At 36.3% G+C, this 15,339-nt stretch overlaps 1 long non-coding RNA gene across 1 annotated transcript in view; it reads right to left on the minus strand.

Annotated features, from left to right (window-relative positions):
* LOC108586712 overlaps window positions 1-14,745 on the minus strand; it is a 31,322-nt gene extending 16,577 nt beyond the window's left edge. The window contains exon 1 of the long non-coding RNA XR_001904357.3: window positions 13,985-14,745. This is a non-coding gene — a long non-coding RNA (uncharacterized LOC108586712). The remainder of the gene's footprint in view (window positions 1-13,984) is intronic.
* Between the last annotated feature and the right edge of the window lie 594 nt (window positions 14,746-15,339).

Below are 15,339 nucleotides of genomic sequence, written 5' to 3' on the forward strand. Positions count from 1 at the left end.
GGTGAAAAACTAGTAGCTTTCTCACTAAGATCAGAAACAAGGTAAGGATGTCTCCTTTCACCATTCCTTTACAACACAGTACTGGAAGTCTTAACTAATAAAATAAGACTGAAAAAAAAAGAAAATAAGAAATATACAGATTGGGAAGGAAGAAATAAAACTTTGTTTGCAGATGACATGATCCTCTGTGTAGAAAACCTGAAAACATAAACAACAAAAATCCAGGAAGTAATCAAGGTTGCAGGATATAAAGTTAATATACAAAAGTTCATTGTTTTCCCGTGTACCAGCAATAAACAAGTGGAATTCAAAATTAAAAATACACTATTTACAATAGTACCCACAAAATGCAACATACAAGTATGAATTTAACAAAATATGTACAAGATCTACATGAGGAAAAGCACAAAATTCTCATGAACAAAATTTTTAAAAATTACATAAATGAAGAGGCTGTCCATCTTCATGGATAGGAAGGCAATATTGTTAAGATGTCAGTTCTTCCCAACTTTATCTATAGATTAAATGTGATGACAAAATCCCAGCAAGTTACTTTTTTAGATATCAACAAATTAAATTTAAAATTTATATGGAAAGGCAAAAAGTCCCAGAATAGCCAACACAATGTTGAAAGAGAAGAACAAAGTGGAGGACGGACACTACCCACCTTCAATACTTACTACACTAATCAAAGCAGTGTGATATTGATAAAAGACTAGACAGATAGATCAATGGAACTAAATAGAAAGCCTAGAGATAGACCCACATATAGTCAACTGATCTTTGACAAAGCACAAAAGGCAAACAATGAAGTAAAGATAGTCGTTCAACAAATGGGTTTGAAACAACTGGACATCCACATGCAAAAAATTTAATCTAGACACAGATCTTACACCCTTCATAAAATTTAACTCCAAATGAATCATAGACCTAATGTAAAACACAAAACTAAAACAGTCCTGGAAGATAACATAGGAGAAAACCTAGATGACCTTGGATATGGTGATGACTTTTAGATACAACACTAAAGTCATGATCCATGAAAGAAATAATTGATAAGCTGGGCTTCATTAAAATTTAAAACTTCTGCTTTGCAAAAGATAATGTCAAAAGAATAAAAATGCAAGCCACATATTTGCAAGAGACACATCTGATAAAGGATTGTTATTCAAAATATACAAGGAACTCTTAAAACTAAACAATAAAAAAAAACCCCAATTAAATGGGCCAAAGCCCTTAATGAACATCTCACCAAAGAAGATATACAGATGGGAAATAAGCATATAAAAAGATGCCCACAGGGAAATGTAAATTCAAACCAAAACAAGATACCACTATACACTTATTAGAATCGCTAAAATCTGGAACCCTGACAACACCAAATGTCGGTGAGGATGTGGAACAACAAGAACTCTCACTTACTGCTAATGGGAATGCCACTTTGGAAGACAGTTTGACAGTTTCTTACAAAACTAAACATACTCTTAGCATATGATCCAGCAATTGCACTCCTTGATACCCATTCAAAGGAGTTGAAAACTTGATATCTACACAAAATTCTGTATAGATGTTTATAGCAGCTTTATTGATAATTGTTAAAACTTGGAAGCAACTAAGATATCTTTCAGCAGCTGAGTGGATAACTGAACTGGTACAACCATACAATGGAATATTATTCAGTGATAAAAAGAAAGAAGCTATCAAACCTTCATTCCTCCATGAACAAACATGGAGATCTTAAACACATATTATTAAGCGAAAGAAGGCAATCTGAAAAGGCCACATACTGTAAAATTTTAACTGTGATATTCTGGAAAAAGCAAAATTAAAAAGACAATAAAAGATCACTGGTTCCCAGGGGTTTGGGGTGGGGGATACAGAGATGAATAGGCAGAGCAGAGAGGATGTTTAAGGTAGTGAAAATACTCTGTATTATACTATAGTGGTAGATACTTGCTATTATACATTTGTCCAACCCCATAGAATGTATAATACTTAGAGTTAACTCTAATAAACTATGAACTTCTAGTGATTATGATGTGCTAAAGGAGGTTCCTCAATTGAAACAAATGTACCACTTTGTTGGGGAGATGTTGGTAATGGGGGAACTATGCATGTGTAGGGGCATGTCCTGCTAGCAGTGGCTCTAGCAGAGATTTTGATTTAGTAAGTCTAAAGTGGAATTCAGGGATCTGTATATAAAGCATAATTAGAAACAAATGCATTAGGCAAAATTAGCATGCAAGCAAGTGTTTTACACTTGACTCCAACAGAGCCCTCCATCGTCAGGCTGCTGTCCTCTCTTCCTCTCATGCCACGTGAACTCCTCTCTCACTTGCCTAATTTCCACCTAGGCAAATAATGGTGATATTTTAGAACCCATTTCTCCCAAATTCCATGTCTTCTTTTATGATTAACCATTTCTTCCTACTTCATTTCTTCTCATCTCTCTTCAACCACTGTAGCCTTTCCAATCCCTGAGTCAAAATAACTTGAAGATCCCAGGCTAATACAAAATACTCTTCTCTTGGCTCCAGGTCAAGGATACAGAAGGAAACCCCTTCACTACATAGAATGAAAAGGGTTTCAAAATAAAGATGTATTTACAGCAAATGAGCTATTCTGGGTTACACAAGTCACTGTATCAGGTTCTCTTACATGCCAACAGTTTTTCTTTACTCACTGTGTTTGACTCTGTCTATGGACAGCTAGTGCTATCCTATTTTGGTTTTAAGAAAAATTATTAAGGCTAAGAACAAAGTTGTTTTATTTTTTGTCATCCAAGTTTCTGAGGAGATGTTTTAGATAAGCAGTTCACCACTGTCTTTGATCTCAAACTATCAGCTTCAAAGTATAACATTTAAAAATAATTGTATGTGGTTTCTATTATTTTGCCTGTCTTGCATGCACTGAGGCTTATTTTAAGATGTCTTTTCTGGTTTTGAGCATTTTTGTAAGATGGTCAAGTTAGATATTTGTCCTTTGTGATAAAACTCAATTCCTTTATATAAATATCCCAGACTTTATGGATTATTGTATCAGACAGAGGTAACATGAATGCACAACTCTTCTATGCATGACATTTAATGAAAGTTCAGTTAGCCTGGCGCGGTAGCTCACGCTTGTAATCCCAGCACTTTGGGAGGCCGAGGTGGGTGGATCACAAGGTCAGGAGTTCAAAACCAGCCTGGCCAACATGGTGAAACCCTGTCTCTACTAAAAATACAAAAATCAGCCAGGCGTGGTGGCGGGTGCCTGTAATCCCAGCCACTTGGGAGGCTGAGGCAGGAAAATCACTTGAAACTGGAAGGCGGAGGTTGCAGTGAGCCAAGATTGCACCACTGCACTCCAGTCTGGGCGAAAGAGCTAAACTCAGTCTCAGAAAAATAAAAAAAGTTCAGTTAATGCTCACTCCCAATCCTTCCGGAAGGGCATGGGCTTTTGTTTTTCCTCTCTCCTTTGTAACTGCACTTAAAGACAACATATTATACTTTGTGTATCTAATATATTGGGCTGGATGGGAGATGGTTAGCACTATTTCTTTTGCATGATGGTGGGTAAGCCTTTCTGTTCTTTTTGATCAGATACAAGAAATAAATCTGTGTTATAGACAATATGTTGCAGAAGGGACATAAATATACCTGAAAGGTTTAATCGAGGGTACTTAATTTTTTTTTGTTTTCCCTGGTTTATGATGTAAGAAGCAATATAATATAGTGAGTATAGCCAAGAAGCAGCAAGAGCACTAACTGTCTAAAATTAGAGAGGCTGTTTTCTAAATTCTGCTCTTCCACCTATGTGATCTTGGGCAACATTCTTCATTCTTGTGTTCATTCATTCATAAATCCTACAAATATGTCTCGAATATTTTCTATATGTCAGATGTTGTGGAAATCGCTGACAATGGACGAGTAACACAGCCCTTGTTCTTATAAAGTGTGGCAGCCATGACAGTGTACCCTCAGAGATCTCCAACTACAGGAGCAAAATTGATTGAGGGCCTCAGATTCTGTGCTCTGAAATCCAGTGTAACATTTGCACCAGGCTATGCTTCCCATGGGCTGCTCCCCAAGAGTGACTGACTACAGTAGGGATGCTAAGGCATGTTCATTCCTGGGAGACACAGCCGGAAAATTCAGTGATGGTCTTGTTGAGCATTCTTTAGACTGCACAGCAGTCTAGTTCACTTCAACCTAATTCTCCTCTCCTCTGTCCTTCACTCAGGATCCAGCTTCCAGTACATTTTCAGGGCTCTCTCAAACTTATGCTCCATCCCCATTTTCTCTCTCAGGCATTTCACCTGATAAAAATCCTGGCACGTTTAATCCCATTTTAGTGTTTGCTTCTTAGAGAACCTAAGACTAACATATGGAGTACATTATAGTGAAGGAGGGAAAACATAAACACGTAAATAATAAGGTAATTTCAGAGGTGATAATTACTTAAGGTAAAAAAAAAGTAGTATAGTGGAATAGAGCGATGGCCATGGGTGGTAAGTGGGGACGAGGCACATTGTTCTTAGCTTGAATGGGCAGGGAAGATTTCTCTGAGAAGGTGACATTCTAGTTGAAAGCTGAATGATGAGATTTAAAGATGCTGGGAAAGAGCAGTCTGTGCAATGTGAAGGGCTGGAGCCCAGCAGAAGCTGCCTGTTTGAAGAACGTGAAGACAGGGATTTTAACAACAACCCTCCAGAAGAATATGGCAGCAGGTGAGGTCAGAAAGACAGATAAAGGCCTGGTCATGGAAAGGAGTCTATATTTTATTCTAAGTGCAATGAGAAACTATTGGAGAGTGTAAGCAGAAGTGTAACATAATTTGATTTATGTTTTTGAAAGATGACGTTGGCTTCTGAGAGATGATGAACTGGGAGGCAGCAAGAGCAGAAACAGGCAGAGCAGTTAGAATATAGGCATCTAGGAGAGAGATGGCATAGGCTTGGACTATGGTACTGATGATGTTGGTGAGAAAAATTAATAATGGATTCAAGATATGCTTTGTGTGTGTGTGTGTGTATGTGTGTCTGTGTGTGTGATGGAGTCTCTCTCTGTTGCCCCAGGATAGAGGGCAGTGGTATGATCTCGGCTCACTGTAACCTCCGCCTCCCAGGTTCAAGCAATTCTCCTGCCTCACCCACCCGAGTAACTGGGACTACAGCTGTGCACCACCATGCCCGGCAAATTTTTGTAGTTTTAGTAGAGACAGGTAGTACTCCTAATGGTATGAATCATTGAATGCACAGATGTGGAAAAGCAGGAAAGATAATTAAATGTTGATTTGACATATTTCTCATGCTCCTGAGAAATCTGTGAATTCGGAAGATCAGAAAAGGAATATGATAACTTAAGTATGAGGAGAAGGTATGACAGAGGGCTAAAAGAGCCCTTATAAAAGAATGTTCAGTAACATCATGGAATACTGAGAATAACTGAAGTTTCTCAGAGCCTCATAATGCCACAAAGTTCAACGCTATGGTTTTACCTTCCCGGGATGCCTATTCTTCCCTCACTGATAGGATGACATCAATAATCTCAAAGGTCAGCCGTGCAATGTCCCACGCCTGTAATCCTAACACTTTGGGAGGCTAATCTTAAGCTCAGGAGTTTGAGACCAGCCTGGGCAACATGGCAAAACCCTGTCTCTACAAATACTATAAAAAATTAGCCAGGTGTGGTGGCATGTGCCTATAGTCCCAGGTAGTCATAAGGCTGAGGTGGGAGGATCACTTAAGCCCAGGAGGCAGAGGTTGCAGTAAGCCCAGATCATGCCAATGCACCCCAGCCTAGACAGCAGAATGAGACCCTGTCCAAAATAAAAAAAGAAAGAAAGAAAAGAAAAATCCCAAAGGCCCCATACAGCTGTACTATTCCATGACTTTATAATCACCATCCCATCCCAACATTATACTGGTAAGAAATTGAGGCCATATCTTGAGCTTAACGTAGAATTGAAATACAGCATAGATCTACTCTCTTCTACCCAGTACTCTTTTCACAATAAGAGGAGCTAATATTTATTGAATGTGCTGAGAATTTTACATATCATCATATCATATTTAATCCTTACTATAACCTACTATAAGGTAGGTATAATTATTATTTCCATTTTACAAATGATAAAATTAAGGCACAGAAAATTAAGCAGTTTATCAGATCTTCCTTCAAAGCATATCTTGAGGCCAGGTGCAGTGGCTCACACCTGTAATTCCAGCACTTTGAGAGGTCAAGGTGGGTGGATCACTTGAGGTCAGGAGTTTGAGACCAGCCTGGCCAACATGATGAAACCTGTCTCTACTAAAAATACAAAAATTAGCTGGGCTGGTGGCACACACCTGTATTCCCAGCTACTCAGGAGGCTGAGGCAGGAGAATTGCTTGAACCCGGGAGGCGGAGGTTGCAGCGAGCTGAGATTGTGCCACTGCACTCCAGTCTGGGCAACAGAGCAAGATTCTGTCTCTAAATAAATAAATAAATAAATAAATAACTCTTCAAAAGAACATGGTAGAATCCAGAGACTCTGCAATGTATAATTTATAATGTCCAGTTGCCGTCGAAGATCACCAGACACACAAAGACAACAACAAATAATCTAGAGAAAAAAGGTATTCAATAGAAACTGACCCTGAGGAGGATCCAGGTAATGGAAATTCCAGACAAGGACTTTAAAACAGCCATAATAAATATGCCCAAAGTCAACGAGAAATATACACACAATGATTGAAAAGAAGGGGAGAATTTCAGTAGAATTTAAGTCCTAGAATTCTTACCTGCTTTGGCCTTGATATCTCTTCTAAGCCAAGCATTGGGTTCTAATTTACTCTCACTCAGTATTATGGAGCCATAATAAATACTGAGAAGTACCACATATTCCAGTTTAAGTAGGTATAATTGCAACCGGGAAGAGTGTGCATGGTAGTACTGGTGGTGTGGTGGTATTAATGATGTTGGTGTAGTGGTGATAGACAGAACTGAAATTCTAACCAAATATCAAAATGCAGGAGGAAAGTATTCTAGATTTTTGTTTCAATTTAATGAAATTATACATCTGTGGTATTTCCCATGAACTTTGTCATTTGATCATGGCTGAAATTATGTTTCTTCCAATGTTTCTTGAGGAAGAGATGGATTTTTCCCAACTAGTAATATCCAAGAGTAAGAAGACTTATGTCTAGATTCTGATACTTATCAAATTTGGAGAAGTTAATTAATATCCCAGGAAACCCCAATTTTTTTCTTCTTTAAAGCAAGAGGAAGATGGGGTAAAATAATTTTATTGTAGCTGTAACATTATATCATTTAATGAATCCTAGACTTGGATTGAGTCTTATTCAATCCCTTTATCTTGATAATAATAATACCTGTTCAGCTTACTACACAAAGCAGCTATGAAGAACAAATAAGATGATAATAACAACAATAACAATTGGTTACATTTATTGAGGGATTACTATTTTACAGGATGGATCTAAATGTTTTCTTTACATGTATTAGCTCATCTAATACAACAATGAGATGGGTACATTTTTTATTATTCCAACTCCACATAAAAGTAAACAGAGGTTGTTTTGCCTAGGTCTCTCAGTTAATAAGAAGTAGAAGTGAGATTTCATCCTCGCAGTCTGTAGTAAAGATGTTTGGAATCAAACTCTCTCGACCCCTACTGTAGATAATGTAAATTAATACAATCACTAATTTACTAATGGATAACAATTTAGATAACAGTTTTACCAAATTGGTATCACCAATGGTTAACAATTTGGTAACGTTGTACAACTAGATGCTCACTCCTATGAACCTGGCACTCCACTCACAGGTAGTCATCAAAAGAAATTCTTGTTTATGCACAGCAGAAGACAAGACAAAAAAGTCCAACAAAACATTATTTGCAACAGGGAAAAATCTAACTTTGCATTATTATGTGAATGGTCCATCAATAACTGAATGGGTACATCTGTCATGGTAAATTTTACATATATGTATTTATTTATTCTAAATATATATAATTATATATAAATATATGATAGATATTATAGTAAATGTATTTAACAAGTGAATATATAACAATATGAATAGAACTAGAATTATACTATCCAATATGGTAGCCACTAGCCACATAAAGCTATTTAGCACTTGAAATATGGCTAAGGTCATACATTAAAATAATATTTTCAATATATTTGGTTACATAAAATATACAATAAATTTGATTTTACCTGCTTCTTTTTACTTTTTATGTTGCAGCCACTAAACAATTTAAAATTACATGTATGGCTCATATTATATTTTTATTGGATCACACTGATCTATAAAACATAATTTGAGTGAAAATAAGCAAGCTTAAAATGATACAGCACGAAAGAATCTGTAAACACTTCAAGGCATGCAAAGCATGTTTATGAAGACACACACATGCAATTCAAATACAAAAATGTGGACTGAAATGGTACCCTTCAAATTTATAATAATAGCTTCTCATAAAGAAAGAGATAAGGGGTTGGAACTTGAAGAAACAAAAGAAACTTGCTTTCATTTATAGTATTCTGTTTTACACATTTAAACAAAATATCTGGAGCAAAATGACTAAATAGTAATGTGTGATCATCCTTGAGAGTGGGTTCTTTGTAGATTTTGGTATTTTATTTGAACATTTCAAAAATGAAACAGAGCAAAAAAGTTTAAATTAGACTAATAACTTTACACACACACACACACACAGAGCCACAGAGAGAGTGAGAAAGAAAGAGAGCGAGCGAGCAAGAGAGAGAGAGAGAGAAAGAGAGAGATTTATAATCTCCCAGTCATTAGGCACCATCATCGACCAGAGAATTCAGCAGAGACCACCTTGGAGATATGCAGGTAAGTATGAGGAACTGAGTAGAGAGGCTAAGGTACACGCACTGTCATAAGGCAATTATGTGTGTGAATATTTGTAAAAATAATGACTTTTTGTGACTATATAAGTAATTTGTGCCCATTATAGAGTTTTAGAATTTTTGACAAATATAAAGCAAAAAATAATTTTCTATAAGCCCATCACTAAGAGAAAGTCACTGGATATTTTGGGTTATTTTCTTTCAGTCTCTGAGTCTTTGTATTTTTCCTTTTGCTAATATCTGACAGATATTTTGAAACAAACCTCTGAATGAAATATAATTGTTTTGTCTTTGGTGAAAAGAAGCTTTGCCTTGGGGCTCCAGATTGGGCTTATGATATGTCTTTTTTTTTTTTAATTAAAACAAAAATAAAGTCAATAGCTAATATTTACTAAAATATGTACCATGCCGGGAGGCTGAGGCAGGAGAATGGCGTGAACCCGGGAGGCGGAGCTTGCAGTGAGCCGAGATCGCACCACTGCACTCCAGCCTGGTCGACAGAGCGAGACTCCGTCTCAAATAAATAAATAAATAAATAAATAAATAAATAAATAAATAAAATAAAAAGATGTACCGTGCATGCCAGGCATGTTACATGCATCATATAATTTAAACGAATAGTAAGAACTATTGTAATTCCCATTTTACAAAGAGAAAAATGAAGCATAGAGAGGTTTAGTAAGTTGCTGAGGAGTTAGGAAGAGGTAAGACTGTTAATCAAACTCAAAGAATTTGATAAATACAGAGCCAATATCCAACCAAGTCTCCATGGAAGACTCCCTAAGAGTGACTCTTTGGATTTATGTTAAATTTGGATATGTGTGTGTGCACACATGCATATGTGTGTAGGGGTGTGTATGTGTGTGTGTATGTGTTGGCTCATATATCAGAGGCTCATATACCTCCATTACTCTGACCTCAGAATAAAAGGTATACCTGGCCCCTTCTAGGTAAATTGAAAGCTTGGATGGGAGTAGTCCCAAGGCTAATGTGAATGTGCAATGGGGCTTAGGCTGTAAAAATATCGTATGTTCATATCTTTGAGGGGAGGCAGTCGATTCATCCACTCACAATTCATGCCTTGTGTTTTTATAGATTCAGAGATTCTCTCTGCAGCCATTGTCTAACCTACCCAAGCCTCAACAGGCTGCAATTGGAGCAAAGAACCCCCGAGTCCCAGAGTCATCGGTGTCTGAGTACATGTACTTCTTTCTGTATCTGAGCACATGAACAGGTTTGGGTAAGCCAGGTGAACTTTGTTAATAAAAATATAATTTTATCTTACATTTACCATTTGCTGAGCCCTCATTATGTATTTTTCGCTAGACTAAGTACTTTATATGTTTTACAATGCATTATTTCCTATGAGGAAGGTTGTATTGAGATTCCCATTTCAGTGATAATAAAACTGAGGCAGAAAGAGGTTCAGGAACTTGCTTGGGTCAGAGATGGACATAAGAATGATGGAGCTGCCCATGCTTTCAAACTGAGGACTACAAAGTACATCATCCATACTTTTTCTCTCTCCTTTAGCACTCCCCAACATTTAAAGGCTTTCTTATTTTCCTTTGCTAACTCATGTAATGCGACAATATTTAGGACCAGTGGAGGAAATATATTTGATATAGAATCCACCAGATAATGATACAGCCAGTCAGATGACTCTTATCTTTTGTAAGGACATTGTTTCCTTCAGTTTCTCCCACCAGTCATGCCAAATTTGGATTGGATCTCTTTTGCCAACTCCTGGTTCCACCCAGTTGGTGTTCAGGAATGGTTTATGACCCGAAGAAGCAAAGCTTTAACTGGCTTGTTCTGGCACTGCATGTTGCAGTCCTAGGAGGAAACTTATATGGTTACTAGTTTATAAAAACAAGGAAATGAAAACCATGCTTAATAGCAAAGAGGACTGCCAGTGATTGGAGCCAGCCATTAACCTTTCAAAATACGATGGGAGATGGGTGTGGGGCAAGGAATAGGTCAGGGGAAGGATGAATCAGAGTGTGAAGGCAGCTTAAGCCAAAGGATTGTCCAACAAATAGACTCTAGACACTTAATAAACTCTAGTAACTCCATAACAGATGGAGAGGAAGATATCTTTGAGTTAATTTTTCTTTAATTCCTGTTCATTGGAAGCTGAGGTATAGTCATCATTGGTGGCCTTGATGATTGAAATGATATGCTAATTAGGACAGACCAAAGTGGGTGTGGAAGTGAATGCACCTGTTGCTGGGGGGACCCACTCACTCCCTTAGCCTTAAACCAGCACTTCACTGTAATACCCTCCCCATTGTATTGTTGGTATGGCTTTCAAACACTGTCTTTGGGTTTTTTTCACTATTCCAGGTTCTACTAAAGGCCTGGATCTGCATAATATCGCAGATACATGATGAGTAGGAGTTAGCAAGAGAATAATTTTGTCTATGATGAAATTGTAGAACACAGTTCTTAAGAAAAGGGAGCTAGTAAATTAATGGCAGGGGTGGGAGGGAGGGATAACCCTCTAAGCACATTTCTGAGTCCTTGATTATTGATGCAGAGATAAAATGTGCACATAAGAAAGAGAGTAAAGTAAAAATGGAAGGGAATAAGTTCATAATTTTTCCACTCTTAAGTTCTTTAACCTAGATTAAGGAATGGGTTTTAAGTGTGGTTAAAATTTTTTGCTTTACCTTAATGTGTCTGTGATAGTTCTTTCACCAAGGGATGGGTATTGCAGAGAGAAGAATCATGTACTTTCTGGGAAATGACACCAATGCACCATTTTTTCTTAAGTTAAAAGAAAAAATTATGACAAGGCAAGAAAACATAATTTCACAGTAGTGCCTTTGAAATTCCTCTGCATATATTTTGTCGGGCTCTAACGGCAACACTTGTCTGGGGAAGACGGCCCTGTCCTTGTACTCCATGTGTAGGCCTAAAATTAGTCTCCATAGTCACCCAAATATCACAAAATGCTGTTCTTGTTATTCCCACCCTTCACAAATGGGCCGTGTAACAGTGGAACTAAGTAGTCAATCTGAGACAGCTTTACCAGTCATGATGCTGACCTCTTTCTTGACAGGATCTGTTGGAACTTGCTGTGATTCCTTTTTATACAGACAGAAAAGTGGCACTGAACCTGTATCTCAGGCAAATTATTGTCATTGGCCAGGCTTCTATAACTGTAAAACAAAACAACTAATGACCCAAAAGGGGTATAAATTCTCAAAAAATAGGACTATTGGCCAAATCCAGAACTGACTGTAGAGTACTAGCAGTTCCTCTCAGTGACAACATGAATCTTCCAGAGATTCGGTGGTGATTAGCTTAATGGGGAACGTGTGTTTCTGGGCTGCTGGGGCACCCCTGGATTTACATTTCTAAAGAATTCATAGAGTCATTTTATATGTCAGAGTAAATGGCACTGGGGATAAGAAGAATGGCGAGTTTTTGTAGCAGTCTAAGGCTGGGCTTTACTCAGTGTTTTCTTATGGGGGAATGTAGTCTGCAATATGACAACAACCAGACTTTCCACTCATGGTTTGCTGTTCAGTGCTGAAGTTTCATGGCCATTCCTTCTGCCTTTGGGTTTGGCATTGTCATTCCTCCGGAACATCTCTGTAAGCAAACATAGGTATCAATGACTTTGTCTCCCTGCTTTTATTAGTAAGATTATACATTTGCAATTCAGAGGATTTAAGTGTTTACTTATTGTCTTAAAAATCAAGAGAGGAGGAGTAACCTCAACAAGGTGGTGGAGTAGGAATTCGTAGTTCTTGTTCTTCCACAGAAACACCGATTTAATGATACATGGACCAAAATACCTTTATAAGAATGTTGAAATCTAGTTAAGACATTTCAGTACTCAAGGCAAGCACAAAGAATAGCCACATTGAAACAGGTTAATAGGGCAATTTCACTTTACCTACCCCCTTTCCCATGGAGAGAAAGTCCTGGCTCACAACTTCTTTCTTGAAGTGGGGGATACCTGGGGGATTTTCTGTCTTCCCTCATTCAAAGTGCTAATGAAACAGGCATAGTTTGAATGCCTGGAAGCAGCTATGAGACACATGAAGAAACAGGGAAACATTGCCCAAAGAAGGGAACAAAATACATACATAACTGATAGTAAAGAAACTGAGGCACATGAATTACCCAAAAATAATAAAAAATAACTGTTATAAAAATGCTTTATGAGCTAAAAAATAATACATGAACAAAATAAGAATATCAATAGAGTTGGAAATATAAAAAAAGAACAAATCAAACAGAAACTGTGAACATGAAGAATACAATAACTGAACAGAAAAATTCACTGGAGGGATCAATAGTAGACTTGATCAAGCAAAATAATCAATAAGCTTAAAGAAAAGTCATTTGAAATTACGCAGTCAGAAATCAAACATTTTTTAAAAACTGGAAAAGAGTAAAGAAAGCCTAAGGGACTTATGAGATATCATCAAGCAGATCAATATACACATTTATACATTACAGGAATTTCAGAGGAGGGAAAAAAATGAGAAGAAAGTTTATTTAAATAAATAATGGCTGACTGAAAACTTCCCAAATGGGAAGAAAATGGACATTCAGATTCAGAGTCATTTTATTAAGAAAACTGGTCAATTCATTGAGAGGATATAACAGTTAAAAATATATATGCACCCATCATTTGAGCATCTGGATATATAAAGCAAATATTAAGAGAAATAAAAGGAGAAATAGATAGCAACAGTAATAGTAGAGCACATCAATACCCCACTTTTGACAATGAGTAGACCATCCAGACCAAATATCAATAAAGAAATAGTGAACTTGAACAATACTTGAACAATATGACATAACAGACATAAGCAGAATATTTCATGTAACAATAGCAAAAAACACATTTTTCTCAAATGCACATGGAACATTGTCTGGGATAGATCATATGTTAGGCCACAAAACAAGTACTAACAAATTTTAAAAGATTGTAATCATGTCAAGTATCTTTTCAAACCACAGTAGTATAAAACTAAAAGTCAATAACAGAATAAAAATTGTAAAATTTATAAATATGTGAAAATTAACTAACAGGCTCCTGAAATTAGAAAAGAAAATCTTGGGATAAGTGAAAATGGAAGCATAACATACCAGTATTATGGGTTGCAGCAAAAGCAAATCCAACAAGGCAGTTTGTAGTGATAAATGCCTACATTAAGAAAAAAGAAAGACTTCAGATACAATGTAACTTTACACCTCAAGGAACTACAAAAAGAGTGAACTAAGTTTAAATTTAGCAGAAGAACATAATAAATACCAGAGCATAAATAAATAAGACAGATTAGAAAAATTAAACATAAAACAATACAACTCAAGGCTGATTTTTGGTTTTTTGAAAGATAAAATTGACAAGTCTTTAGGTAGACCAAATAAGAAAAAAGATGAAAGACTGAAATAAATAAAATCAGAAATGAAATAGGGCCCATTACAACTGATGCTACAGAAACTAAAGGATTATAAGAGAGTACTAAGAACAATTATATTGCCAACAAATTGTATAACCAACAGAAATGAATAAATTCCTAGGAATTTATTCACCTACCTTATTACCTTACCAAGACAGGATTATGAATAAATAGAAAATACGAACAGACCTATAACTAGCAAAAAGATTAAATCCATAATCAAAGAACCTCACAACAACAACAACAAAAAACCAAGACCAGATGGTTTCACTGGTGAATTACTGCAAATACTTAAAGAAGAATTGCAGTTTTTCTCAAATTTCTTCCAAAACATTTAAGGGGAAAGAATACTTCCAAACTAATTTTGAGGCCAGAATTATCCTGATGACAAAGAAAAGAAAACTAAAGGCCAATATTCCTGATGAATATAGATGCAAATATCTTCAACAAAATACAAGAAAACCAAATTCAACAGCACATTAAAAGTATCATACACTATGTCAATTGGATTTATTTGTGTAATTCAAGGATGGTTCAGCAAATGAAAATCAATCTGTAATATACCATGTTAACAGAATGAAATATAAAAACCACATGACCATCTCAATAGATGTGTAAAAGGCACTTGACAAAATTAAACACTCATTAATGATTTAAAACCCACTTAAGTAACTACCTGTAGAATGAAATTATATTGACCTCATAAAGTTTATATATGAAAAACTCATTGTTAGCTTCATATTCAATGCTGAAAAATGGAGAGCTTTTCCTCTAAGATCAGGAATAAGACAAGGATACTTACCCTCACCACTTCTAATCACCATAGTATTGGAAGTACTAGCTAGAGCAATTAGGCAATAAGAAGAAATAAAATGCACCCAAGTTGGAAGGGAAGTAAAATTGTCTCTGTTCACAAATGACATGATCTTATATGTAGAAAATCATAAGGATTTCACAAAAACAAAAAGCAAAAACAAGAATAAAATTGTTAGAACTAATAGCAAATTTATGAATAACAGGATGCAAAAATCAACATACAAA

Source organism: Papio anubis, chromosome 7, assembly GCF_008728515.1.
Source record: "Papio anubis isolate 15944 chromosome 7, Panubis1.0, whole genome shotgun sequence".
Classification (NCBI taxonomy): Eukaryota; Metazoa; Chordata; class Mammalia; order Primates; family Cercopithecidae; genus Papio; species Papio anubis.